Consider the following 26,793-nt stretch of genomic DNA (forward strand, 5'->3'; position numbering starts at 1 on the left):
GAACGACTCTCCAGCCCCCGTCTTCTCTTCTGCACGGATCCAACAGTGTCCTGGCCATCTCTCCCAGGAGGTGCACAAGGTTAAGAATTTGGCTGGAGAGGGAAAGGAAATCACGAAAAGGGAAATAAAATTGAGTAGGGCAAGCTAGAAAGACTTGCAATGTAAATGTCCTTAGAGCTCCAAACCGTTCTATGACAGCAAAATTCAGAGTTGCAACTTGAGGGGTTTTTTTTTTTCCACTTTGGATTTTTATTTTATATCTATCACTTGATAAGGAAGTTCCTTCTCTTCCTTCACCTCTGGGCACATTTTAATTATACTTTGTTCTTGAAAATGAGCATTTTGACTGTGAGCTATTGATTTCAGAACTCCAGGAACTTTCCCCTTGAAGTCATTTCCTTCAATCCTCTACTTGTGGAACGACTCTGCTCCAAAGAGGGTCACGTTTCAACAGATCTTATGCCCTCCTGGTCCTCCTGGTGCCTGACCCCCAGGAAATAAAGGAGCACGTTGCATTGAGATGATGATTATCTAGCTCCACTCAACAGAATCGCGGTCGCCAGGTGGCAAGGGGACAGGATGACAAGAAAACAATTCCATCTTTTATTTCCCAGCTTCTGTCACACACGCCCCTTTAACCTGAAAACAGACCAGAAGACTCCAGCGAGAGAAGGTTTGAAAGCCTGGACACCAAGGTGACAAAGAATCACCAAGTCCAACTGCTATTCGGAGAGAAAGGAGCCCTGAGAATGACAAAGGACTCGAATGTTTCCTTGGCTTATCAAGTGAAATAAAATAAATTGTACTCACCAAGCAAGTGATTCATCATGATGGTTTAGGGCTGTTTCCCTTTTAATATTTACATTGTCTCTCAGCTTGGCCTAGCCTTGGAAAAAAAAAAAAGAAGAACTGTCATTTCTATTCAATTAACTGCTTCCCCCTCTGACTTTAAATCAAGGCCAGTGTCTGTTCAATTTAATTACTTTCCAAGTAGCCTGCGCGGTGAGGCAGCGGCCGCTGAAGCCGGAGAGCCATGTGCTGTTTTATAAGGCAAGAGTTCGATATAATTTAAGGATGTTCTCCTACCAGAAAATGCAGTAAGGCTGATTTTCCCCCCTGCTGTGTTTCGAGCCACTTGATATACAGTATGTTCACGGGTCAAGATCTTAGCTCAACAGTTTAAAGCCAGTGAGATGGGGAAAGTGTCATTTAACCCTCTGGGAAGTCTGTGGGAGAAACCTGTTGAAGGACTTAGCCCCCGCCTTGATTACAGAATGACCTTCTTCTTCAGAGAAGATGCTTGTTTTTATGAGCCACAATATGCCTGAGATTTTAACTGCCTGAATAATTACACCAACATCAGGATATTCAGCGTCAGAAAGCAAGACCCAAGTCACAAGCAGGTTTTGCTCTGCAGTCACCATCGTGACTGCAGACATACAGCACAGCCAGCACACCAAGACCCCGATCCTAAGTGTGCCTTCGCCGCCAGTGGGTTGTGGGGCGCTGAACAGCTGACCGCACGGCGTCTGTCTCCGTATCTGCAAACGAGGATGTTCCATTAGGTCGACGCTAGGACTCTCTGTCACGTTCAGAGACCATCATGTGTCGGCAAGGTACCTACCAGCTGCCACTTACTACCTAAACGTGGGACAACCACGTTCCCCACAGAACAGAGGCAACCTAAGGACCACTCCAAGAAACAGCGTAAACCTCAGTGACCCACAAAGGACTAACTTAAGCTACAGCGATCGGGGAGGGAGTTGTTCTTTTTAGTTAATAATTCCAGATGGTCCCCAAACATTCTGGTCAGTGGGAGAAAGGACGTGTTCAAGCAGAAAGAACTGTAAAGTTTGACAGGTAAATTTACAGAGCGTCATCAGGTGTCAGTATATTCTGTGTTTTGATCCTATTTTTATTCAGGTAGAACGCACGCTTCGCCCCAGTGATCTACAGTCACATGGAGACGCCTCGGTTTCTTCCGTCTACACTGGATAACTACTTAAATATTATAGAGAGTGAGTGAGAAGCAAAGAAACAGACACACTCACTTAGTGGAAAGTTCCCTTTTGCCCTCTGTCAGCCAAAAGGGGTGGATCCTTCAGTCAATCACAAATTAACTGGTGGTCTTCAAACCGTGCATGAGGTCTATTCACATTTACCTTTATGACCGGTCACTTACAGATGAGAGGGACGTCCTTTTGTTCAAACGAAAATGACTTGCCATGCGACTTCAACAGAGACGAGTCAGCACTCAGGGGGAGACCTTATGAGAGAGTCTGCTCTCCAGACTCACATTAAGATGGAGTGATTGCCAGTTTTAGGCAAGCTTTCTGTGATCCACGTGTACGTTTAATGTAAATGACTCAAGGAGACATCAATTTATGGATTCTTGGTCTCTCCGGGCCTCGGATTCTGTCTTTTCTTTGCATCGGTGTTATTATTGGATTGAATTTGATCCAAAAGCCAAGTAAATCATACCAAACCCCATTCTCTACTACACATGGCCTTGTTCTCAGCTCTCCTTAGCCTCTGTATAACTTGATTAATGAAGAAGTAAACCGTGACATACGACTTCTGCTAAACGTGATGGTCACACCAACCAACCTTGAGACAAGGTGGGCGAGGGGGGATTCTGCAAGTGCGTGACTGTCCCAAGCCAGGGACCATCGGGGGCTGTCATGAAGGCTGGCTCCTGTAGCCATGACCCTCTGGTGAGAACTACTAGCTTTCCAGAGGAGGCAGGGTGCGATGTCACCAGTTAGAGGTTCACAGCCCTAAAAAGCGGACCCTGTGTTTACTCCTTTTATCAAGAGCCCTAATGATGGTCCCAGATGTAATTACTACAAATCAAATCATGTTCGTGAGTACAATGACTAACAGTATCTCACTGAGTGACATCCAGTTCACAGTGTCACCTTGCCCCCAACACCAATATATTAATTTTTTCTACTGTATTTATCACCTTCAATTATATTAGTGCATCAAGCTACAGTTGTAATAAGTATATCAGAGACTACATGCCATTGCTTGGTTTCCTAGCAGGTGCTAAGGTAACAATTGCCCTTTAAACCAAACGGATGCTCTTGATGGCTTTTTTATACATGAGTATTTCTTTGTGAAATGCTGGTCGTCTTAAATAACACGCTACCTCTTTGAGCTTAGTTCTACCTGGTCTTGCAGATAAAACTTAAGGCAGTAACAGAAAATAGTGCTCCTGGGGTCACAATTACAGATTTGATGCATTCAGTAGCCAAAAACTGTAAACCTAACTCCACTCCGTGATTGAGGAGAGAGTCGGGAAACTGATCATGATTGTGAACATATATATATATATTTTTAAATCCTGTCTTACCCACGATTCTTCATATTTTTATTTGCACAGCCCCAAAAGGATTCTTAAAAAAACTACATGTTCCCTTACACATTTTAAAGTTAATGTTCAAATTTTACATTATAATGTTCCACAGTTACAAAGAATGTAATTTCTAGCATACTGTCAATTTTGAGTTTTAAATAGAACTATTACATCACTTTAAAACAACAAAGCTGAAGTTCAAGTTTACTCAGTTTGGCATACAGCCTCAGGGCAAAAGCCAGGCCCACTGTTTCACTTGCTTGCCTCTCTGTGGTTCCCCACTTCATTCAGTCCCTGGCCTGGTTATTGTTGAAATTTTTCCCAGCTCATTGATGATTTAAGGAGATTACAATTCTTTTTACCTGGCATTTTAGTTGTTTTCAACAGAAGTATCATTTTTATGAGACCAGCACACCAGGTTTCCAAAGTGTGCACCATTTTGTTTTTGAATACTGGCAGTTCTAGAACATCATACCTCTCCTGTAGCCTTTATTCTATTATTTTAAAAATATTTATTTGCTTATCTAGCTCAGTTTATACATACGTATTTTTTCCTTTGCCCTGAGGTGTTAAAAAAAAAAAAAGGAAGGGACTCTCACTTATATGTGGACCCTAAAGACCAAAAAACAAAAGAAGACGAAACAAAAAACCAAGCTCATAGATACAGAAAACAGAGTAAATGTTGCCCATGGGGATGGGGGGTGAGGGGTGGGTGAAATGGGTGATGGTCAAAAGGTCCAATTTCCAGTGGTTAAATAAATAAGTCATGGGGATGTGATGTACAGTGTGAGGACTATAGTTAATCATACTGAGTGCCGTATTTGAAGGGTGCTAAGAGAATCTTAAAAATTCTCATCACAAGGAAGAAAAAAGTCTGTAACTATGTGTCATGACAGATGTTAACTAGATTTATTGTGGTGATGATTTAGCAATAGATACAAATGTCGAACATTGTGTCGTGCAAAAAAAGATTAAAATACAGAAAAATGATCATATATAAATGAGGAGAAATACATTTCACACAATGGACTGCTCTAAATCACATAGTCCATTTGGTCATAGACTTAACATGGATCCTCATGTCCACCCACCAGTCCCTCAGCTGACAAGCACATTCAAATGCCAAAAAGATGCATAACGGTAGCTGATTCTCAAGTGACGTGAGACGCCTGTTCCAAACCTGCTCTGAAACCAATGGTTGAAGGTTTTCATGGCCAGTACATCATGGCAATAAGACTCTTGGGTACAGAACAAACCCTGAAGATGAAGTGGCAAAATTTCCCATTTTTTCTTGCTTCAATAACCAGACACAATCAAAGAATGTTTAATGGACACACTGATAAGTGGAAAACAGGACTGTCACTGGTGTCATTTCACACGCATGGAGCTTTCAGACGTCAGCAGAATCTGGATCATTGAGACATGATGTCTATGAACTAAACCGGAAGTCAGCAAACTTCTGCGTGTAGGGCCAGGCAGTAAAAACTCTAGACTTGCCATCAGGTATCTGTGGTAACTGCTCAACGATGTAAATGAATGGGTGTGGCTGGGTTGCAATAAAACTTTATCCATGAATACTGAAAATCTAATTTCATATAATTTTCTCACATGTCATGAAATAGTATTTTTCTTTTAAATTTTTTTCAACCATTTAAAAATATTTAAAAATTCTTCTTAGCCCACAAGCTGTACATACACTGGTGGTGTGATGGATTTCCCCACAGGCCTCCATATGCTGACCAGTTATGTGAGCTTTCCAATTGCCTTCAGCAGCAGAGGAAGGTTGGTCTTGGCCAGTTGTTCCATAGCTGGCTATGTTAGGAGAGACTCTGTCCCACCCTAAATTATCTTGCTTAGCAAACATGTGACGCCTTGAACCGCTAAGTAGTGGAAACAAGATTTGTAAACACTGAGGGGTAATACAGAGCAGGAACTGAGAACAGAGACTGGAACCAGGTCTGTCGCTAATACACTGCGTGACCGCGGGCATAATAACTTAAACCTCTTCCACTTCTTCATCTATAAAAATGGGAATAATAACACGCATGCAGTTGTGGATACTTCTACCCTTGAACGTCAAATTCTTTCAACATTAACTACATCCTGCGTTAGTTTCCACTCTCCGATTTAACTTCCTCCCATGCTCCACTCAGTTCTTCTGTGATACAAAAATTCATGAGAGCTCATCAGGTTCACCTTCCTTAACATCCTCGGCCCTTTGGTTATGGGACTTGAAAGGTCACCCCCGCCCCCATTTTTGTCATAACTACACAGCACTGTTTGCTCTAAACAGCGGCAATCAGAGAAGAAGGCAAATTGAAACACGATTTAGCAATAAGCATCGGGCACCTTCAAATGCTCCTGGAAGTGTTTTAATCCAGTATTTTCATTTCAAGGAATCTATCCTAAAGTAGCCATCTGAAATATGAACCAGGATTTATGCACAAAGATGACCATCAGGGCAGAGGTCATGGGGGGATGGGTGCAGCTCAGTGGTAGAGCGCGTGCTTAGCGTGCACAAAGTCCTGGGTTCAATCCCCAGTACATCCATTAAAAAAAAAGGTGGAGGTCATAAAACCTGTTAAGAGGATTTTGAAAAAATTCTCCATATTGGGGGGAAAGAAATATATTTTTTAACTCTTTTTATGCTTTCCATGGGATTATGCATAATATATATTATGTGTATTTTATGTGTATAATCCCATGAATACAAGACCTCTTAGAGCATCAGTCCTATTTTAATGCTAATTTGGAGCTGTCTGGAGCCCCAGTATCAATGGCGTCCAAGAAAACGGTGGAATCCATGGACCCAGTCTGACTTATGGTGAAACACTCTGTGATACAAGAAGTTCCTTTATATCTAGGCCGTCTTATTGTAAATTATAACATGTCTCTCAAGAATTATTTGACCACCCCACCTGTAAAGGATAGAGCCTCAGATCTGATGTCAGTGTTCCCACACCAAACACTGGTTTTCTCCGGGAGGCTTGCCGTCTGCTGACATTACGCCTGGGGACGTGGGACACTAGCCAGCATTTAATCGGACAACCTCAAACCACATTTGGAAGTTCAAAAACAAGCTTTCTCACTCCACACAACCCTGATCTGTGCTAGAGTATAAACAATTTTTGACCTAAGATACAAAAAATGATAGCGTTCGCATGAGCTAAGATGGGAAAGTCTGTGGTGGGAGTAGGTTTGGAGAGGTGACAATTTGGAATCAGTGTCAGCCATGTTCAGTTCAAGAAACCAAGTGGAAATCTTTAGTAGGCAGGCAGAAATGTGAGTCTGGAATTCAGAAGAGAGGTCCGGACTGGCGCACTCGTCAGCGTGGGAATTGTCAGTACACAGTTGAGGTTTAAATCCATGAGACAAAAGAGCATCTCTCGGGGCCCTGACAGAGGACATGAGAGGTCCAAGGAAGGTGCCTTAGGGCACCCTGACACCAGGAAGTCAGGTAGATGAGGAAGAAGCAAAGAAACTGAGAATGTGTAACTCGTGGTAGGAGGAAAACCAAAGGTGTACACCATGATGTGGAAAAAATATTTCACGGAGCCATCTACTGTGTCAAAAGCTGTTGACAGCTCAGCCGTGATGAAAACAGCTTCACAGCAGCCACAGAAGTGTTGGTACAGGTGACTGAAGCCAACCATCAAATGTAAAATCCTGTATCTAGGCTACTTCACTCTTATGTTGAATTCTGCTATTCCCCCTTCTCATTCTTGGTGATTCACTGAAGTCCCTTCTCCCTTGAAATTTTGGTTCGATATTTAAATATGTTTGCTCTCAACGCAAACACCCAGGGTGATGAAGAGAATAAAGAAAAGGTTGCTGGGCACAGACACGATCCAGATATTATTCAGACTCTGACATGAGAAGACGGAAGAGGAAAGGAGTTCCAAACCACTTGTTGAAAAACTTCCTCCTTGCTTGCGTGGTTAGCGACCACTTGACGGTGAACTGAGTCTCCTTCGGGGAGACGTTAACGTGCGTGTCAGTGGGATTATTCTGCAAAACGACATTAATATCTATCATCCAGGAAGACATTTTTTAGAAATGCACAGGGCATTGAACCATCTCTCTCCTTTCATGCTCCATGAGTTCCCCCTTCTCCTGTGTCTCCTGCCCCAGAAAATATTTTCCCAAACCAGCTTAGGGGGCATGGCTATGTCACCTTGACAAAAATATTCCATTACCTTTAGGTGACCTTTCTCAGAGACTTGGAGATGGAGTGTTTCAATGATAGGTCAGGCGCTGGGTGACTTCACTGGTGCTCCCTGAAAGACGAGGCTGATGAATGGCATTTGAACCCTGTTTCCCTAATCCTTCGGGCAGAATTAGAGGCTCTCCATGAGGGTAATCCTGAATGATTCATGATGCCTGTTTCAGCACAGTCACACATCATATAAATACAAATTGACAGTCTGCGCACACTGGCCCCATGGTGGTATTTACTTAAAACCCTCTCAAGTACACTCCCAATGGCAGCAGTGGGGACCACTCTCTATTCAAGGCAAGCGAACAAGGCACCACTCATCCTCCCCGGCCGCTAGGTTGATGGGAGCACGGGAATCTTCTGAATATGCAACGCGCTCTCTCTGTGCTACCCAACAGTAGCCTCCCCTTCAGTCAGACCATGGGTTTGTTAGTTGGTTGCAAGGATACTCCTTTAAAAACCAAACAAACAAAAAGGTAGTAAGCTGACAACTTGGTAGTAAGATAACTGCCTTGGCTGTCCTGAAGTTGAGAAGAGGAAACAAAAAACTGAGGCTATGGAATAATCCTAGAGATGGGAAAGAACTAGAGATACACACAGCACTAATAATGCACTTGCTGGTCAAAGTGTCAGGAGAAACACATACGTAGAGCCCCCACCAAGAAAACATTTAATTCCATTATTCTCCTAAAGGAGTCTTGATAATAATGAAAAGCCAACAGGCAGATACCAACTTTTGTTGATCTGTATTTGTGTTGTCAACACCAGCAACCTCACTGCTTCAAAGCAAATGTCAAAACCAGAAACACCTTTTTGTAAATCATTTGTGTCTTTTTTTTAGATTCCACATATAACCAGAAATAGACACAACATTGTAAACTGACTATACTTCAATTAAAATTTTTAAAATATTAAAAAAATAAAATTAAAACAGAAACACTTTTCACGGAGACCAATCTGAAGTTCATCCACACAGGAGCATCTCGGCTGCTGACAGTGGACTCCAGAGGGAAACATAGGAAGCAGGATTTGGAAAAGGGTTGAATTCACGTAAACTAATGCAAGACAAACTCAGAACCGCCCCAGTCCCAGCTTTTACAAAAGCTCCCTTGGTGGTGAAACACGATGTGAAATAATCTTTTTTAAAGGTTGTGGGGATTTCCTTTGTGTGTAAGCCCATCACGTGTGTGCTTGAAAGGCAGCGCCCCCTTCTCCTGCCTGGCTCTCCCTGACATTCACCCTGATGCTTCCCCGTTCCCTGTCCAGAGCAAGAAGCAGCATCCTTCGGAGATGAGGGAGGAAAGGGAGCACCACGAGGGTGGAGAAAAGCAGGTAAGGCTCCAGGGAAAGGACCTCGAGAAGGAAGTGACAGGCTTCACGTCACCTGTTTTCCCGCCTCACGCATGACCTAACGTATTTTTACCATAGGCACGGCCTTATTTTATTACCATCATTAATTGATAATCAATTCACCTTTACCATTCGGGTAACCTCGTTGCTTTATACACACAATCCTGGAGTTCAGAAGGCAGAACCAAAAAAACCAAGTCTATAGGGTAGAAACCGAGGTGGAAGAGGAATGACACACTGTGAATGACACGCTGAGAGAGGTGCCGACACTCAGGAGCCCTGAGGAAGCACAAATATAAATATACGGTGTTGATGTGGAGCCACATCCAGCCTCTACTGCTTGTTTGCTGCGTTCTGATGGATGCAGAAACCATCTTCTGAGGGCTGCTGATAGTTAAGGCGTTCCGGGTTCCTATTGGTTGGGTGTGTTTATGGTTTGCTTAGTCTGAAGATGTAAGTGCCCAGTCATAAGGGTTAGAGTAACTGTATGGACAGGAAAAGGGACCAAAATCTTACATTTTATACCAAACTTAATAATTTTACCTTCTCTAAGTGACTATCTTATAACATCTAGTTCAACGGAACCTACAAATAAAATACACCAAAAATACAGTGTCTAACTGTTTAAAAAAAATCTTTAAGCAAATGAGAAGGCAAGCTATAGACTGCGAGAAAATATTTGCCCCAAAACTCTTAAAACTCAATGATAAGACAATGAACAACCTGATTTTAAAAATGGGGCAGAGACCTTAACAGACATCTCACCAAAGAAGATACAAATAAACATACGAAAAGATACCCCACATTGTATGTCATCAGGGAAACGCAAATTAAAACAATGAGATACCACTACATGCCTTGAGAAGGGCCAAAACCTGGAACACTGATGACACCAAATGCTGGCAAGGAGGTAGAAAAATGGGAACTCTCATTCATTGCTGATGGGAACGCAAAATGGTGCAGCCACTTTGGAACACAGTTTGGCAGTTTCTTCCAAAACTAAACATACTCTCATACAATCCAGCAATCATGTTCCTTGGTATTTACCCAAACAAGCTGAAAACTTATGTCCACACAAAACCTGCACATGAATATCATAACAGCTTTATTCATAATTGCCAAAACTTGGAAGCAACCAAGATGTCCGTCAGAAGGTGAGTGGATGAATAAACTGTGGTCCACCCAGACAATGGAATATTATTCAGCACTGAAAAGAAATAAGGTGTCAAGCCAAAAAAAGACATGGAGGAAACTTAAAGGCATATTACTAAGTAAAAGAAGAAAGTCTGAAAAGGCTACCTACTGAATGATTCCAACTGGAAATGGCAAAACTATGGAGACATCTGAACCAAGAAGCTTTCTGCATGCTCGTCCACTACGAGCAAGATAACCAGTGGAAAAGGGGAAGTGGACTGGCAGAGGGAATTTTGGCTTCCATGTGCTATTTCCTGACTAAATGCTAATTTTGCGTTTCTTTACTTCCCCAGTGTTTCAGACAAGGCAACTCACAAGAGCACTGAGTTAGCCGCACCGTCCCATTCCTCAGATAGACCGAGAAATGCTGGGAAGAGAGAGGGCGCAAGGCAGGGAAGTTTCAACACTGAAAACACAGAACCAACAAAAATACCTAAGTCAGTGTCTTTCAGGCTAGGATGTACCCACGATCTCGTTCAATGATTTTTGAGGCCTAAGTAGACAAATTTGGTCACCTCAGACCTTTTTAATAGTTTGAAACTTAGAGTTTTCTTTTAGAAAATCACCAACTCCCTGCCATTCTTGAAGTGCCCATCAGGGCATTCCATCATTTAATTATAGCCCTTCACGCCTAGTCATTTGGGGTATTTATTTTTCAAGCAGGTAAAGGTGATACTTGGATGAACAGAGTAATTTGCAGGTAAATGGAAGAAGACAAATAATTAAACAACATTTCAAAGTACAGTCAAGAAGCACCCCCACAGCAGCTCAAACGGTGTTTTCCTTCCTGTGTATCACGGACTGTGAGTCAACCCAGCCTAGAGGGTGACCTGAATTCTGGCATAATTACGTCCATAAAAATTTGGATTTCAGCCCAGTGTATAAGTTTGCCCTTCTTACTGCAGCTGCTGCCCTGCAGGGCTGGGAGATGGCTCATTCCCAGTCGAGAGACAGCTCTGGCAGGACCCAACGCCAGCTGAAGTCATCTCTGTAGTAGATTAAATATAGCCTGGGTGGGAAGGACTAGGCTACTGGTACACCCAGAGAGAGGTCTGCACCTGCCAGGGCCCTTTGCTGCAAGCCACAAACCCACTCTAACTGGTCTGAGCAGCAAAGTTATTAAAAGCTGTGAGGTAGCTCCCAGAAGCTCCCAGAAGGCCAGAGAACCAGGCTTGAAAAATATCCAGCCTAAAGTCTTCCCCAAATTCTGCAGGAGAAGTTCCAGAGCACCAGGACCTCCACGGAGGTCAACTTTTCCACCAGCAGCTCCGCCTCTGGGGACCCAGTGTCTCCACCATTCAGCACCACCCCAAATGGGTTCTACGCTGCATCTTTAGCCACCAGACACTCTTCTAAATCTGAATCTCTCTGTGCAGCATGGAACCCGTGGAGGTCCCAGTCTTCTGCCAGTTATAAAATTTTGGTTTTTGAAGTGAAAAAAAAAAGTGCATTAGGGGCCGCAAATGGCAAGATATCCTTCTTTTTGGTGGGTGAGTTGTATTCCATTACACATATATGCCACATCATTCATCTATTGATGTGCATTTAGGATGCTTCCATATCTTGGCAATTATAAATAATGTTGCTGTTAAAAAAAAAAAAAGATTGGGGCCTTTGAAAACCAATGCTGACAGTGTACCGTGGACTGAAAAAAAATGATTACCCCAGGGTTCTGCTCCTGAAGCTAAAAAAGATAGAAACAAACAAGGCCTGTTATTTCCCCCTTAATATTTTCAAATTAATCTTCTTAGTCATACTATTCATACCTCTAAATGGCAGGCGCAGTAAAGGACAATGGAACTATTTCAATGACTGGATTTTTTTTTGTTAAGTTCAACGAATAAATATTAGACCCCCTTTATTGTAGGAAATTGTACAAGTTGCTTTGAAAGAAACAAATTATGAATTAGACTAAGCCTGAATCTTCAAAGTGCTTATTACAACATGGTAAATTTATTATCTATACATGTCACATAAAAAAACTATTTTAAAATTTAAAAAAAAACCCTGCTTGGCAAAAACAATTGTCACATCAGCAAATCGGTGATGGACAGCGTCACCTTCACCTAGAAGAGTGATGGACAGTGTCATCTTTAAGTCACTGGAACTTGGAATTATTGGAACTCACTGCCCATCACAGCCACGGGCACACTGTGATCAAAAGCAGTTCTTCAACAAGAAAACAAATGACCCAGTTCTAAAAATGTGCAATACATCTGAACAGACACCTCATCAAAGGAGACATACCAGTAGTAAAGAAGCATATGGGAAGATGTGCATCAAGGAAATGTGTCATCAAGAAAATGCAAATAAAAACAACAATGAAATGCCACTGTGTACCTATTAGAATGGCCAAAGTCTAGACCCCTGACAATGCCAAAAGTCGTCAAGGATGTGGCGCACCAGGAACTCTCACTCGTTGCTGGTGGGACTGCAAGCTGGTACAGCCACTTTGGAAGACAATTTGGCAGTCTCTAATCAAACTAAACATACTCTTACCCCACAATCCAACAATCACGCTCCTTGGTATTTACCCAAAGGAGTTAAAAACTAGGAAAACCTGCCCACGGGAAACCTGCGCATGGATATTATAACAGCTTTACACGTAATTGCCAAAACTTGAACACAACCAAGATGCCCTTCAGAAGGTGAACAGATAAATAAACTGTGAACATTCAGACAAGAAAATATTATTCAGTGCTAAAAAGAAATGAGCTATCAAGTCATGAAAAGACATGGAGGAAACTTCAGTGCATGTCCCAAGGTGAGAAAAAAAAAGTCAGTCTGAAAAAGCTACATAGCATATGATTCCAACTCTATGACATTCTGGAAACAGCAAAATTATGGAGACAGGAAAAAAATCAGTGGTTTCCAGGGGTTGAGGGGAGAGTGGGGTGAGGAGGTGAAGCACAGAGGATTTTTAGGGCAGTGAGATGCTGTCATGGTGGATACATGTCATTGTACATTTGTCAAAACCCATAGGACGCAAAACACCAGGGGTGAACTCTAATGTACACGATGGGGGAAAGCAGTTCTTCATTCATTCTTCCACATTCATTCATTCAACAGCTATAGAAACATCCATACAATCTCATAAAGCAGTCACAATTTTTAATTCACACCCCTTTAGATACTCTGATTTTTAAAGTCCAGACAAATCTCATACCAAAGCTAAAAATATAATGAAATGATGGCTGTTTTTAATATGCTATTTTGAACGACCCCAGGCCTGGCCCAGCAGAGACGCGAATATATCCAGCCTTCTTGGGAGCAATCCTCGGACCTCTACCCTGCCCAGCCCCAGCCCCGCCCCGGCACGATCATCGCTGTGACCCAGCCAGCCTCTGCCAGCTCTAGTGGAAAGCAGTGTGTGACAAGCGCTGTGAGAAACGTACCAACGAGGAATGATTCAGAAAACAGAAACATCCCCAGCTGCAACTCGCAGGTGGCCCCTTGGCGGGGGAATCAAAGGGTGGGTAGGATTTCGAGAGCAGAAGTGCAGGGAAGAATACTCATGAAAAGAAAGTGGCCTAAGAGGAGACACTGTGATGAGTAATCCCAGGTCATAAATGAGAAAGCTGCCTTGTCTAGTCAGACTAGAAGAGACAGCACCCAGCATGGTGTCCCACACAGAGGGAGAACTCACTAAACATTGGTTGATGAACAAGTAAATTTTGCGGAGTCTGAAAGGAGAAAACTGGATTTCTATCAGACAGTAAACAGCCTTAAATAAGGGCAAAAACAAGTGGGCTTTATTCTGATTATAATCGGAATCTTTTTTAATTTTTTAGGAATTCATAGGTTTTTGAGCAGAGATTTAACTTGATCATATCTGTGTGCTTTAGAAAAAAGAATATGAAAAGGAATATATATGTATGTATAAATGAATCACTATGCTGTTCACCAGAAATTAACACAACATTGTAAATCTTCAATACTTCAATTTAAAAAATAATAATAAAAAAATTAATGTTTTCTAGCCATTATCTATGGGATGGAGAAAGTCCTAATGAAAAGACAGTAGGCAGAAGTCTATGTGGTGATGGAGGTGTAAGAATAACAGAAAGTTTGCGCTATCTTTTGTTTGTAACTCTCTTATAAAATTGTCTTGGGAGTCTTTCGTGGAAAAATACGGAGAGAAAGAATATTATTACATATAATTCAAATACACTTCTTTTTTCACTGTTACACATGGACTCACTTTTATTGTACCTTGCTTCCTGATTTCAAAAATAATACATGTTTCTTGTGCAAATTGTACAAGATATGGAAAAAAGGTTTTAATCTTCTGAAAGCTCATCACACATGGAAAAGGTATACATCTTGGTTATCTCTTTACAATCCATATTCTGTGTATGACGTACACGCATATCCAGATCACTTTCCATATAACTATTTCGTAATCTGGATTTTTTTTCCTCTTTAAAAATGAAAAAAAGTAATTTTTTAAATGAAACTTTAAATTTCACATGTAAAAACTTTTATTTTTTAATAATTATAAAGTAATATAGGCTTATGATAAAAAACAGAAATAATGAAAATGGTAAAGAAGAAAAATAAAATCAATCTATAGTCCCACCACCACATGAAAACTGCTGTTGTCAACATTTTGCTGTAGGTTCTAGGTTTTTCTCCCTCCTGACATAAATAGATTAGACTAAATAGATAGATGATAGATAGATACATAGATACATAGATAGATGATAGATATGATGGATGGATAGATGGATGGATGGATAGATGATAGATGATGGATGGATAGATGGATGGATGGATAGATGGATAGATAAAAAGATGTGATGGATGGATAGATAGATGATAGATAGATAGATAGATAGATAGATAGATAGATAGATAGATAGATGATAGATATGATGGATGGATAGATGGATGGATGGATAGATGATAGATATGATGGATGGATAGATGGATGGATGGATAGATGGATGGATGGATAGATGGATAATTTGTAGATAAGCAGATGACAGATAATTGATAGATTTTTAATGTGATAGTACTTCATTTATCTTCTGTAAACTTTTTTATCTAATATAATAGAATGGACATTCCCCGCCTTGTTAAATATTCTTCTACAGGATTTTTTAAATAAGTGCACACCATTTCATTATACAATTGTTCCATCATTTACTTACCCATTCCTCTGTTGTTGTACTTGGGCAGCTGGCAGTGTTTATAAACCACTCTGTGGGGAACATCACTGTCAACTGCTCTTTGCTCAAATTCAAGTTTCTTAGGCTAAGCACACGAAGATAAAATTGCTCAATCCCTGTCGCTCATTCACAAGCTCAGAAATTCCGTGCGCGCCATCCATCAGCGCGCCACACGTCATATTTATTTTTGAGATCCTCTCTATCTTCTAAACAGACCGATCGTTCACTCTCTTCTGGATACTGAGAAGATATTAAATGATGCAAAACTAAAAGCAGCGGTTGCGTTTTGGGGGTGGAAACAAGAATCTGAGCTCTTCCTCGCTGCCAGGCCACTGGACTGGAGTCGAACCCGGCGGCCAGATGAGTCTGCCAGGCTGTCAGCACCCGTCCTGGGCTGGGTTCCTCTCCACACCCTGGCTCCCGTGTGTGGCCCCGACTCTGCTCACTCACTCATTCATTCACTCCTTAACCCATGTCAGGCCTGCCCTGGCCTTTTCCTCTTCCGTATTTTTTAATCTTCTAATAATGTCTGGTTTTCCGTTCATTTTTATGCATGGCAAGAAAGACGTACAGACACACATGGCCATAGTGTGAACATCGTATGCCTTTGGAGGCTACAACTTACTACCATTAACTACGTTTGCTCCGAGACTCAAACTCGGGGTTTACGTACACCAATCATGGTTTGCAAAACCCGTGGTTAGCAAGGATTCCTAGATCCCACAGAGTACATGTGCTAAAAAAAACTATCCCCTTATGGATGCTAATTATTTGCATTGCTAAATCGCATTTATTTCATACATCTGCAGTGGTCAACTAATAATGCAGGAACATTTTTTGAATAACAACCCACACATGGCATTTTAAGTACCGCATAAGATGATATTAATAGTCGTTAAGTCCGCAGTAACCCATCCTGCCCCTACGCACCCAAGCTTCTTTGGGACGATTCCGCCACTGAACAAAGCCAGGGTCTTATCCTCAGATGTTATCCTCAGGTTTAAAAAAAATATAAGACACCAGAATCTCCATTGCCTTTTTTTTTTTTAATTTTTTATTGATTTATAATCATTTTACAATGTTGTGTCAAATTCCAGTGTAGAGCACAATTTTTCAGTCATACATGAACATATATATATTCATTGTCACATTTTTTTCTCTGTGAGCTACCATACCATTGCTTTGAAAGAAGGAAATCAGGACCAAAAAGTATCTTCGCAGGCAAAGATCAGGGCAATGGAGGGAAGAAACTTCACTCAGGTTCAAAGTAACCACCATATTATAGCTGATAAGGGAAGACCACAGGTTTCCCCAAGTCTATATGTAAATAGAGGTCAAATAAAGTGAAAAACTCATATTTTAATTTTAAATGACGAATTCTGGCATTGCTCTTCATAGAACTACAAGCTTGCATTTAACACTCCTTTCCACCGCTCCACCTCGGGAGCGAAAACAGGAAACAGTGTGGAAAAAACTCAGTAATTAAGACTGTGCTTCGGGGAGGGGATAGCTCAGTGGTAGAGTGCATGCTTAGCATGCCCACGGTCCTGGGTTCAGTCCTCAGTACCTCCTCTAAAAATAAATAAATAAATCTAATAACCTCGCCCCTCAAAAAAAAAAAAAAAAAAAAAACCTAACCAAAAAAAAAAAAAAATGACTGTACTTCAATTTAAAAACAAAGATGAAATATTTTTAACCTTAATAAAAAATTTTAACCCAAATATTTATGATAAAATCATATTTAAGATTTTAAAATATGAAAAATTTTCATAAAGCCAGGACCATTCCTTTTTTAATTTTTTTTTAATATTGCATTAATTCTCTCTCTCGATTACTGTGTTTGTGCCCAAGGCAAGTGCTTCACTCTCCACACCCCAGTCCCAGCCCAGAGGGAAACCAAGTTTCAGATGCAGGTTAAAATCTAGTCTGGTGCAGCCAAAGAGGAAGAGGGTAGGAAAAACTGCCTTTTCCTATGGCCCTGGGATGTCTCAGGCATAGAAACTTCCTTCCCACACTAGGGGAGACTCTGCCACTGCCCAAATTGAGCAAATAAAAATACAGGAGTGCCCAGTTCAATGTGAATTTCAGGTAAGCAAGGAATTTCTTTAGTATAAGTATGTCCCATGCAATATTTAGGACATACTTATACTAAAAAAATAAAATAAAATAAAATAAAAAACCACCTCATTGTTTATCTGAAATTCAAATTAAACTGGGCATCCTGTATTTTATCTGGCAACCCTCCTTCCACTCCACTCCCAGCCCTGCCCCAGGAAGTCTACCCTAGCCCCAGGCAAGAGTTTGTATCTACTCTGAGAAAGATGGTCACTCTGAAGGCCTGTAGGAAGAACAAAAGAAACAAAAATAACAAACGAACTGAAAGCCAGCCCAACACAGAAAGAATGTTACTGCACATTTGCTGACAGAGATGGAGGGAGATTTCCAACATAAACAAAGAAATTTAATCTCTCATTTGCAAAAGCGTCCCCTGTGCTAATTTGTTAACTGCTCATGTAGAGACACAGAACCAAATGCTTTTTATTGAGCTGCTTCTTTTTTTTCCCCAATTACACAAATCAAGGCAACCCCTGCTGGTAAACGCAGCTAGAGAGACCGGAAGCCGTGCAAGTCAATCCAACGCAGCTTCTTTCTCCCACCCAAATGGGTGGTTTGGCCAACCACCCAGATGAGCCGTTTCCACTGAAGGTTGTGCCTCTGGTGTAGTTGTGAGAGTGTGCGTTACTTCAGACCCACGGCCACTGTGGGTTTGTCTGTGGACATTCATTTTTGTCCTTCAGCCTGTCATCTGTCTCGCAGGTCGGAGCCCCCCCAGGGAAAGGTGCCCGCACACAGTTTTCTCTGCTGCTTATGGAGGAGGCCAACATGGGTTCTTCTGCTTTCTCAACATCGGAGACAACGCTACATCGTCCAGCTGCTTCTGAAAGATGCCAGGAATGGTTTTCATTGAAAAATAATAATTTTTCCAATAAGGCTCTCCTCTCTGCTCACCAGATCTGGGCTCTTGCTGCCGTGGTGCTGAGCACAGTTGCAGCCCTGAGACTTCACCTCTTACCTCCCAGAGCTCAGCTGGGAAGGAGGTTCTCCTCTCGCTCTCTCTCTCTCTCGTTTTCTCATAATGTTTATTTCTCTTGTCATTTTTTCCTACCTATTTTTCCTGTCTTACAAAATTGGATTCCATTTTTATACACGACTTTCTATCCCATGCACATCATCTTTGCCCTCTTCCATGGGAAAAAATATACAGTCCTCTACCTCCCCAGCCACAGACAGAGAAGAATAAAGGCCTGTGTACCTTTCTCATAAAGACTCTGAACAACAAACTCTCAGCCAAACTGTTCTTTAAAATAAGTAAGACCTTTCCGCCTCCACTTGTGGCTACAAGCAACATCCTGGGTTCTGGTGTGCAAACCAGGGCAAGTCAGTTCCCAGCTTTGGCCTTTGTATCTTCATCAATAAACAGGGATTGGACCATCTCTACATTGGCCTCCAGCGCTAAGGTTCTAAGCGGAACACTGATTTTCAGGATTATCTTTTAAAGGTTGGAGGGTTTAGCCAACATGGGCATTTTACAGAGAGACTGTCGAGGAGGACCCAGCCTCTCCAACTACGTGTTGAACTGATAGATTGGGCATGGGGTGAAGAGGGCCCACTTCCTTCTCTCAACTGTGTGCCATACGTTCATCTCCTGAAGACGAGTCAGCTCGCAGAGATGGCGTGTGTAGTAACTATGCTTAGCACGCAGGGGACACACGAGGAATGTCATTATATAAAAGTGTAGAAGGTAGCACAGAATTACATCCAGTCCAATTTAAGGCATCAGCAGACACTCAAGGAAAAGCCTTTAATAACAACAACAAAAAAAAGCAGAGGCCAAAGCAAACAGGGAAAAGCATCAAGAAGAAAAGAAAAACTACGCAGGAAGATGAAGTTATATCATCACTGATGTATAAAGAAGAGTGTTCTTTTATGGTAGGGAAAACCAACGATGAGCTCTTGAAAATTAAAAACATTGACATCAAAAATTAAAATCTCAACTTAAGGTCAGAAAATGCCTCTGAACATAGTGCATAAAGATGGACAATAAGAGAGAGCAGAGAAGAAAATCAGAGATCTGTTCTGGAATTCCAGAAAAAGAGAAAAGAGGGGACGAAGGTGAGGGTGAAATTATCAAATAAATCATTTGAGAAAGTTTCCCAGGTAGAGGAGCATGAGTTTCCAGATTAAAAGAGACTGACTGCCCTGCAGAGCAGATGAAAAGAGACCCACACCAAGGCACAGCTTGGTGAAGTCTCAGTCTGGAGACAACAACAGCAACAAAAAGAATCTTAAAATATTGAGAAAAGGAAGAAGAAACATATACAAAGGACTTAGAATCCAAATAGATGGAGGCATCTCGATTTCAACACTGAGAGCTAGAAGACAATGGGGTAATGCCTTGGAAATGCTTAGGAAAAATTATTTACAATTGAGAATTGTAACACTAAGACTGTAATTAAGTTTGAGGATAGACTAAAGACACTTTCAGACACATAGGTAGAATCAAAAATGTATCTCCCTCCTAAGGAAACTACTGCAGGAGATTCTCCAGCAAACGAAGCGAGGAAAGAAACAAGAAGACATAGAGACTTAGGGACCAGGAGACGGGGTTCTGGTGCCAAAACCCACCAAAGGGAAAGGGACTCTCTCAGATAAAGGGAAGGGAGATTCCAAAGCTTGAAAGCAGTTACCAGACTGGTGACCACAGGAGAGAACTTTCAAAACAATGAATTAAGAATGTACCTGATGAATCTGAATATCTTGAGAGGGGATTAAAACAAGGGAAAGGAAGTTTGGGGGATCAGTGATCATTTAAAACAAAAAACAAAAACTAAGTAAAAACAAGGCAATTATTAACTCCAGGAAAATCAAAAAGTTTTGCAAGAAAGCAAGATAATCATAGTATGGCAAATGTCCCAGCTATGATTAGCATTTAGATAGTCAGAGTAACATCACTTCACTTACTACATAATTTATTGAGAGGATGGAGGAGACGGGAAGTAAATATTGCAAGAGGTATTGGAAAGCAGGTGAGGTGCAGGTTTGGTGAAAGAGAAAAATTCATCTTTGAATTTTTGAGAGTGGAAAGAAAAGAGAAAATACCCAATAGTAAAAATAAAGAAAGAGCATTTAGAAACCTGTTACTTAGAGATAAGGGAGGTTATTATCAAAAAAGAATAGTTAAAGCAGGTGAAGATGAATAACTGAGGATCAGGGACATGTAAGAGGGTGTCTGAGTCCATCCAGGCTGCTACTGAAAAATACTGCATTCCGGGTGGCATAAATGACAGAAATTTATTTCTCACAGTTTTGGAGGCTGAAAGTCTGAAATCAGAGCCATCTTCTGGGTCAGAGAGTTTTCACTGTGTCCTCCCTTAGGAGAAGGTGCCTAGGGACCTCTGTGATGTCTCTTTTATAAAGGCACTAATCCCATTCAGGAGGGATCCCCCTTTACAACCCAGTTACCTGCCGAAGGTCCCACCTCCTAACACTGTCACCTGTGAATTTGGGGAGGACGTCCACATTCAGACCATAGCAAGGGGTATTGGCGAGAGACTGCCATCTGTCATCATAAATCTTGTGATCTGACTCTAAACTATGTGCATGTGTAAATTTGACACAAATAAAATCTAAACTATGAAAACTCAGATATGTTATTTTATATCCATGTCGGAGACCCAGGGCAAGATGGGGGCAGGGGGACGGGGTGGGCAGGCAGGGAGGGGAGAGTCAAAATAACTCTGGGAGTCACAGGGAGAATACCACCAAATATTTGGTGGCAGCTCTTGGAAACACTAGCTGGAATTCCTCTAATCCACAATAGAATGAGAGCTAGTTTTAGATCATCTGTCTTTAAAACCAATACGGCCTCTTTCCAAACATGTTTGACTGCCCATGTGCAGTGCATTAAACGCAGTAATAAAGCTAATCAAAGGGGCCTCCCACAAATATTTTTGCTCCATAGATCAGACCACAACATTTTTCCTACACCTACTAATGTCAGCAATGATGTGTCAATGGCAGGAAGCCATAATGACATTAAAAAAAAAAAAGTCTGCTACCACAGCAGGGATTGTATCATATTAAAATTTGTAATAACCAGAGGCCATAGGAACAGAAAAGAAACTGCTTTCCTCCAAGAGCTGAGACTGTAACTGCCCCCAGATGTGTTAAGTGAGTCGCCTAATAAAACAGTTACCGTGCGCTGGGTGCTTTGCACTCACCAGGAGCTGTTTATGGCTTTGTGTACATGAAGCCCTTTCATCCTCATGGCGACCGGGTGCAGTGGGTACGATTTCTCCCCTCATGTTACAGACGTGAAGACTGAGGCACAGAAAGGTAAGAGGGTTAGATAACTACCTGGTAAGTGATGGATGCAAAGTGGAAGGAAACTAACCCTGCCCGCCCCTATGGCAAGCCCACCCTGCCCCGACTGTGCAGAGATGGGGTGAGCTGTTGCCCCCTCTCCCCGTAACAGCAGACCCCCTGTGTGAAGCCCATAAACAAGAGCCAGATCCTTAACCCTATTTATTGAGCCCTTAACACACGCAAGGACTCTGCTAAACGTTTCACAAGCATATCCCCTCAATCTTCTAGCAATGCAAAGAGGGAGGTCTCATCACGGCCACGTCCAGATGGAGAAAGTAGCTTCCCATCGGAAACCCCTCTGTGTCCACGTGGTTATCACGGAGCAGAGCCAAGACGCAGACCTAAGCGATCTCATCCCAAAGCCCTCTGCCTGTTACAAACAGAAACGATGGATTAAAAAAAAAAAAAAAAATGACGGTTCAAAGTTGAGAATCCAACAGGCAAGAGTCCAGAAGTCCTGCTTTGAGGATAAGCATTGCACTACCTCCAATCCTTACAACAGTCGGCAAGTATTTTATTTAGTCTTTTGATGTTGCCATTGAAACCGCTGTTATTGTTAAGAAATGATATTTTGCTTAATGTTAATTTAAATGATTGAATATCACTAAAAATGTAATTGTTTAAGACTCACAGATGTAGAAAACAAATTCGTGGTGACTAAAGGGGAGAGGGGAGGGGAGAGGGACACATTAGGAGTATGGGATTAACAGACACAAACCGCTATATATAAAACAGATCAACCAAAAGGATATTCTCTATAGCACAGGGAATTATACTCAGCATCTTGTAGTATCCCATGATGAAATATAACCTGCAAAAATGCTGAATTGCTATGCTGTACACCCACAATTAACACAATATTGTAAATCAACTATAAATTAAAAAAAAAAAAACAGTGAAGTCAGAAAAAAATTTGTTTAAATGTTGACGATTTAATTTGCTTAAAATTAAACTGCCAGGAGGTGGCGGAGCCAGGAGTGGACGGCTGTAGGCTTTGTGCTGTGCCCTTATGACTCCCCGCCCCCAACGTGACTCCTACGCTTGACAGCATCCATTTCCAGGTGCAACTTCAGACCCCCTCGGTACACATCCCCATTTCCTCCAATGAACAAAAACACTTGTGTTTCTGCTATTTCCCCCCCATCTCCATCCCCCCAGAGTGCTGTGGGACCCGATGTGGAAGTGCCTGCCAGCACTCTGAGCTGTGGGAGGAACCACGCCCTTTGATACTGGCACCTAATCCGGAATCAGCAGGGCACTGCGTGAAGAGAAACAGTCATACTTATGTCTGGCTCCGAAAAGGAACTGGGTTGCTTTTTCCCACCCATCCCCGGGCTTTAAGCAGCATAGAACTAATGAAAAAAATGCTCAGAAACACAGACCTGGGGACCTTAGCTGGACGCCCCTGGCAGAATACGCTTGTAGAGGCTGGGATTTGCTGCATTCACAACCTCCACGCAACCTCGAGTAAGTTCTAGCTGTGGTTCAGCCCATGAAAGGACGCCAACGATCTCTCAATAATCCCTCTTGCTTTAGGATTTTAGAGTGCTTGGTGTTTTTCCACATCAACTCACCCCCAAGTAATTCACTATTACATTAGGAATTGAAGGGGGATTGTCTTCTTGCTCTTTATTTTCCACCAGCCTTCCCCTCCAGACCAACCATCCCTACCAAAAAAAAAAACAAGCCAACAGGTTGTACACCGCGGGAGCTGTGACAACAAACTGCCAGGCGTGGTCCATGGAGAGCCATTCCCAAAGCCTGTTGCCGCAGATCCCAGAAACCAAACACTCACAGGCTCAGCAGCGAGCTTGAGTGTTTTGTGCCCCCTCAACAGCATGTGCTCCCCTGGGACCTGTTTACTGAATCCTGATGCCTCGCCTCCAGGCCCCCAAGCTGACGGGCATCACTGTGAGAGGACATACAATGTGGCCCATGTATTCCTTAAAAAATGAAGACTTCGACCTGGGATGCATGTTTGAATTTGGACTCTGGTGAGAGGCTGCTAGCAAACTCACAAAAGGTTCCCTTCCACTGGTTAAAGTCGAATTCCCCTGCCTGATAGGACAGATGAGCGTATCCTGTGCTGATTTCATGGTTTACCATCAAGCATCAGATGAACAAGGATGGAGAGGAGATGGGGACAGGTCACACTTCCCTCGGAGCCCAAGTAGATTTCAAACCTGTCAGGCCAACCGGCTGATTCTCGGGGTCGAGGCTCCAGCATATCCCATGGGACTATGCCTCAAGGGGGACCAGTTTCATCCACCAAGTGAGATTCCATATGGGCTTCCCACTACCACATCCCCTCCATGACCCTCCTTGGGCAGCCTTTAGCGGGCAAGGAGTGGGGCGAATTTTCTATTAAGTCAGTACCTGATTTCTCTGAGATTAGAATTACGATACTTATCTTAATACACAGTCTGGAGGGTCACCTATTAACACCTATTAACATCCAAAAACAGTCCCAAAAGAAAAAGATGTTACCTGTTCATTTTTATATTTTTTATTAGATTTTCTTTGCAAAGAGATTTGAGGGGGAAAAAAAAACCAATAATGATGATAGCGAATCCTAAGCTCCAAAGTGAAATTCATCCATCGCCGATGGAAGCTAAGTGAGTTGGCGAGAAGGTACAAGCATGACCCACAAAGGGTGACCTTTGCCACTGTGGGAAGCGTCATTAACCCAATAATTGCATCAGGAGTGCCTGCTAAGTTCAAGCCATTGATGAACCAAGCAGACACAGTTCCAGGACAGGAGACACAATGTATTAAATTAATGACTAGAACGCAACAGAGAACATTGTAAGTACCACAAAAGAGACACGGGTAAAAAGAATTAGGTATTCGGATGAGGAAGAGAGACTGTCACCTGGTAAACACATCTAAGAGCTTCAAGGTGTTTTTAAAGCTTATTTACAAGTTTGATTTGCAACCAGCTCAGTCTTTCTAGATGGATGCGGACTCCAGTGAAACGGGAAGCTTCTGGCGAAACATAGCCTTGCCTTTGGGTGCACTTCTCAGCCCCCACCCACACGCAGTTGAAAAGATGGTAACATCCAATTATCCCAAAATTGTATTGGAATGATATTCCCCTTACCAAGACCCCTACTCTGTAAGACAATAAATAAAATGTAAGTGTGATAAATCAAACACACTTCCTGAGCCTCAGAAATGGTGACACAGGACGATGGCAAAGAAAATGATGCGCTCTGCTTCCCCAGAGGTCTTCGGAAGGACACCTGTAACGCTCTGTGACGGCTTCTGAAAGACTTTGTTCCCAGACCGCGAGCAAAGCCCAATCTCAGCTTCCCCATCAGTTAAGAGTGACCTCGGAGGGCCCTTGCAGCTCCAGCCTTTTAGAGCAGAGGAACATTTATGCTTCCTTTACCCTAAGTTACTGTCTGAAGGGCCCTGCAGGTCTACGATTCCACAAAGCTTGGAGATCATTGCTGGTAAATCCCAAACTACTACTGGGAACCAAATGGAAAGAGGTGCGTGGGGGGAAATAGTTCTCACTCATAAAAGATAATAACCAAAAAAATATTTTTTAAGCATCCCTTAGCTCCGATGTGAAACAAGAGAAAGTTAAGCAGAGTGGGGGTGGGGGCGGGGAACATTTTCTCGGAGCTTGTCCACCCATCCCTTGTTGCGACACCCATTTGCTCCTCCCTAAAAGCATTGCAACACTCCATCCCTGAAACTGACCTAGTTTGTGTCTGTTCCTTTAAGAAAGTGCCTTTTGTGCCAAAGGTGGCCCTCGCTTCGTCCAGGGACAAGGAGAAGGAATCTGGGTCTGGAGACTTGGATGGATGCCCTCCATCCTTTGGTAACAGGGTCCGGGTTAAATGAAGCCAAGGCTCGTCCTGCTTATGAAGACCCAAGAAGGAACCCCAAGCAGAGGCTGGGCTCCTCCCCAGCCAGCCAGCTCGTGAGTCCGGAAGCGACTTGCCTTCCTTTCAGGGCTTCTGCTAGTCCCTCCTCGCTGGGCCCAGAACCACGAGCACGAGCACGTGGAAGCCACCGTCAGCCCAGCCCAAGCCCTGCTGCTGTGAGGTCGAATCACAGGGAGCCTCCCCCTGCTCGGCCCTGAGCCCCACAGACCACAGACCCCACCAGGGCTAGAAATACAGCTTGGTTTTCAGTCTCCAGAAGCAGCAGTGAGCTCAAGCGTCTGCCGTCCCGGCCTCCCCTCTCCTGGGCCTCCCAGCGCCCAGCAGGCCACCCTTGGCTCCCGCCCACCTCTCCCTCGCCTGGACCCTCCCTCTTCTCCAGCAGCTTTCCTCCACCACCAAGTGGCCTCGCCCCTCTGCAGACGTGCTCCCCCAGCACCCCATCCTCCGGGACACACCCAGGCCTCCCACACCTCCTCGCCCTCAGTGACCTGCTTTCCCACCCAGCCCTGGCTTCCAAGTGGGAACCCGGCCTTGGTTACCCTCCAGCAGCTTCCCCCGCTCACCAGTACCCCCTTCCCCACCCCAGCCCCTCTCTCCTTCCCCAGGCCGGCCCAGCGCTCCCGTCCGTCCGTCGTCGCTCACCTGGCTTCGCTCTCTACCCAGGACCTCAGTGTCGACGCGGGCGCAGCACCCGGCAAGAGCCCAGGCCGTCGGCTCCCCCCGGGGCGGGCTTCGCCTCCGCTGACTTGCCATGCCAGCGCCATGCCAGCGCCAGGGAGGCCGGGCCCGCTCAGCCCGTGCTTCCTCATGGCGTCCTGCGGCAAGACAGCTGCTCAGAAAGGCCCCTTTCTTACTAAGGAGTCAGTGGTGTTTTCACTCGAGGCCATGATAAGGCTCTGCAGATAGCTAGTGAGTCACCCAAGAATTATTTTATTATTCATCATATAAACAGTATCAAGCAAGTCAGAGCTCAGTCAGCACCGAGCTTCAGATCTCCACAGGTTGGATCAATGAAGCATCCTTGCTGCCTTCCCCTCCTCAGCTTGAAAGCCTTAACCCATTCCTGTCACCTTCCGCCTCCCTGCGAGGGCTGCCCAGACCCTTGAAAGGAGCCAGCTCCCGGAGGACCGAGAGTAGGCTTCGTATTTCTTGGTCTCCCTCTCACCAAGACCGAAAACAGCG

The 26,793-nt window shown here is 43.2% G+C and overlaps 1 long non-coding RNA gene across 1 annotated transcript; it reads right to left on the bottom strand.

Moving 5' to 3' along the window:
• Positions 1 to 16,339: 16,339 nt before the first annotated feature.
• Positions 16,340 to 26,621, bottom strand: LOC123619082 (uncharacterized). Its single transcript, XR_012504163.1, has 3 exons — positions 26,254 to 26,621; positions 21,571 to 21,670; positions 16,340 to 18,227 (listed from the first exon to the last, which is right to left on the bottom strand). It is a non-coding gene; the product is annotated as an uncharacterized LOC123619082 (long non-coding RNA).
• Positions 26,622 to 26,793: the final 172 nt, after the last annotated feature.

This window comes from Camelus bactrianus, chromosome 35 (genome assembly GCF_048773025.1).
Source record: "Camelus bactrianus isolate YW-2024 breed Bactrian camel chromosome 35, ASM4877302v1, whole genome shotgun sequence".
Lineage (NCBI taxonomy): Eukaryota > Metazoa > Chordata > Mammalia > Artiodactyla > Camelidae > Camelus > Camelus bactrianus.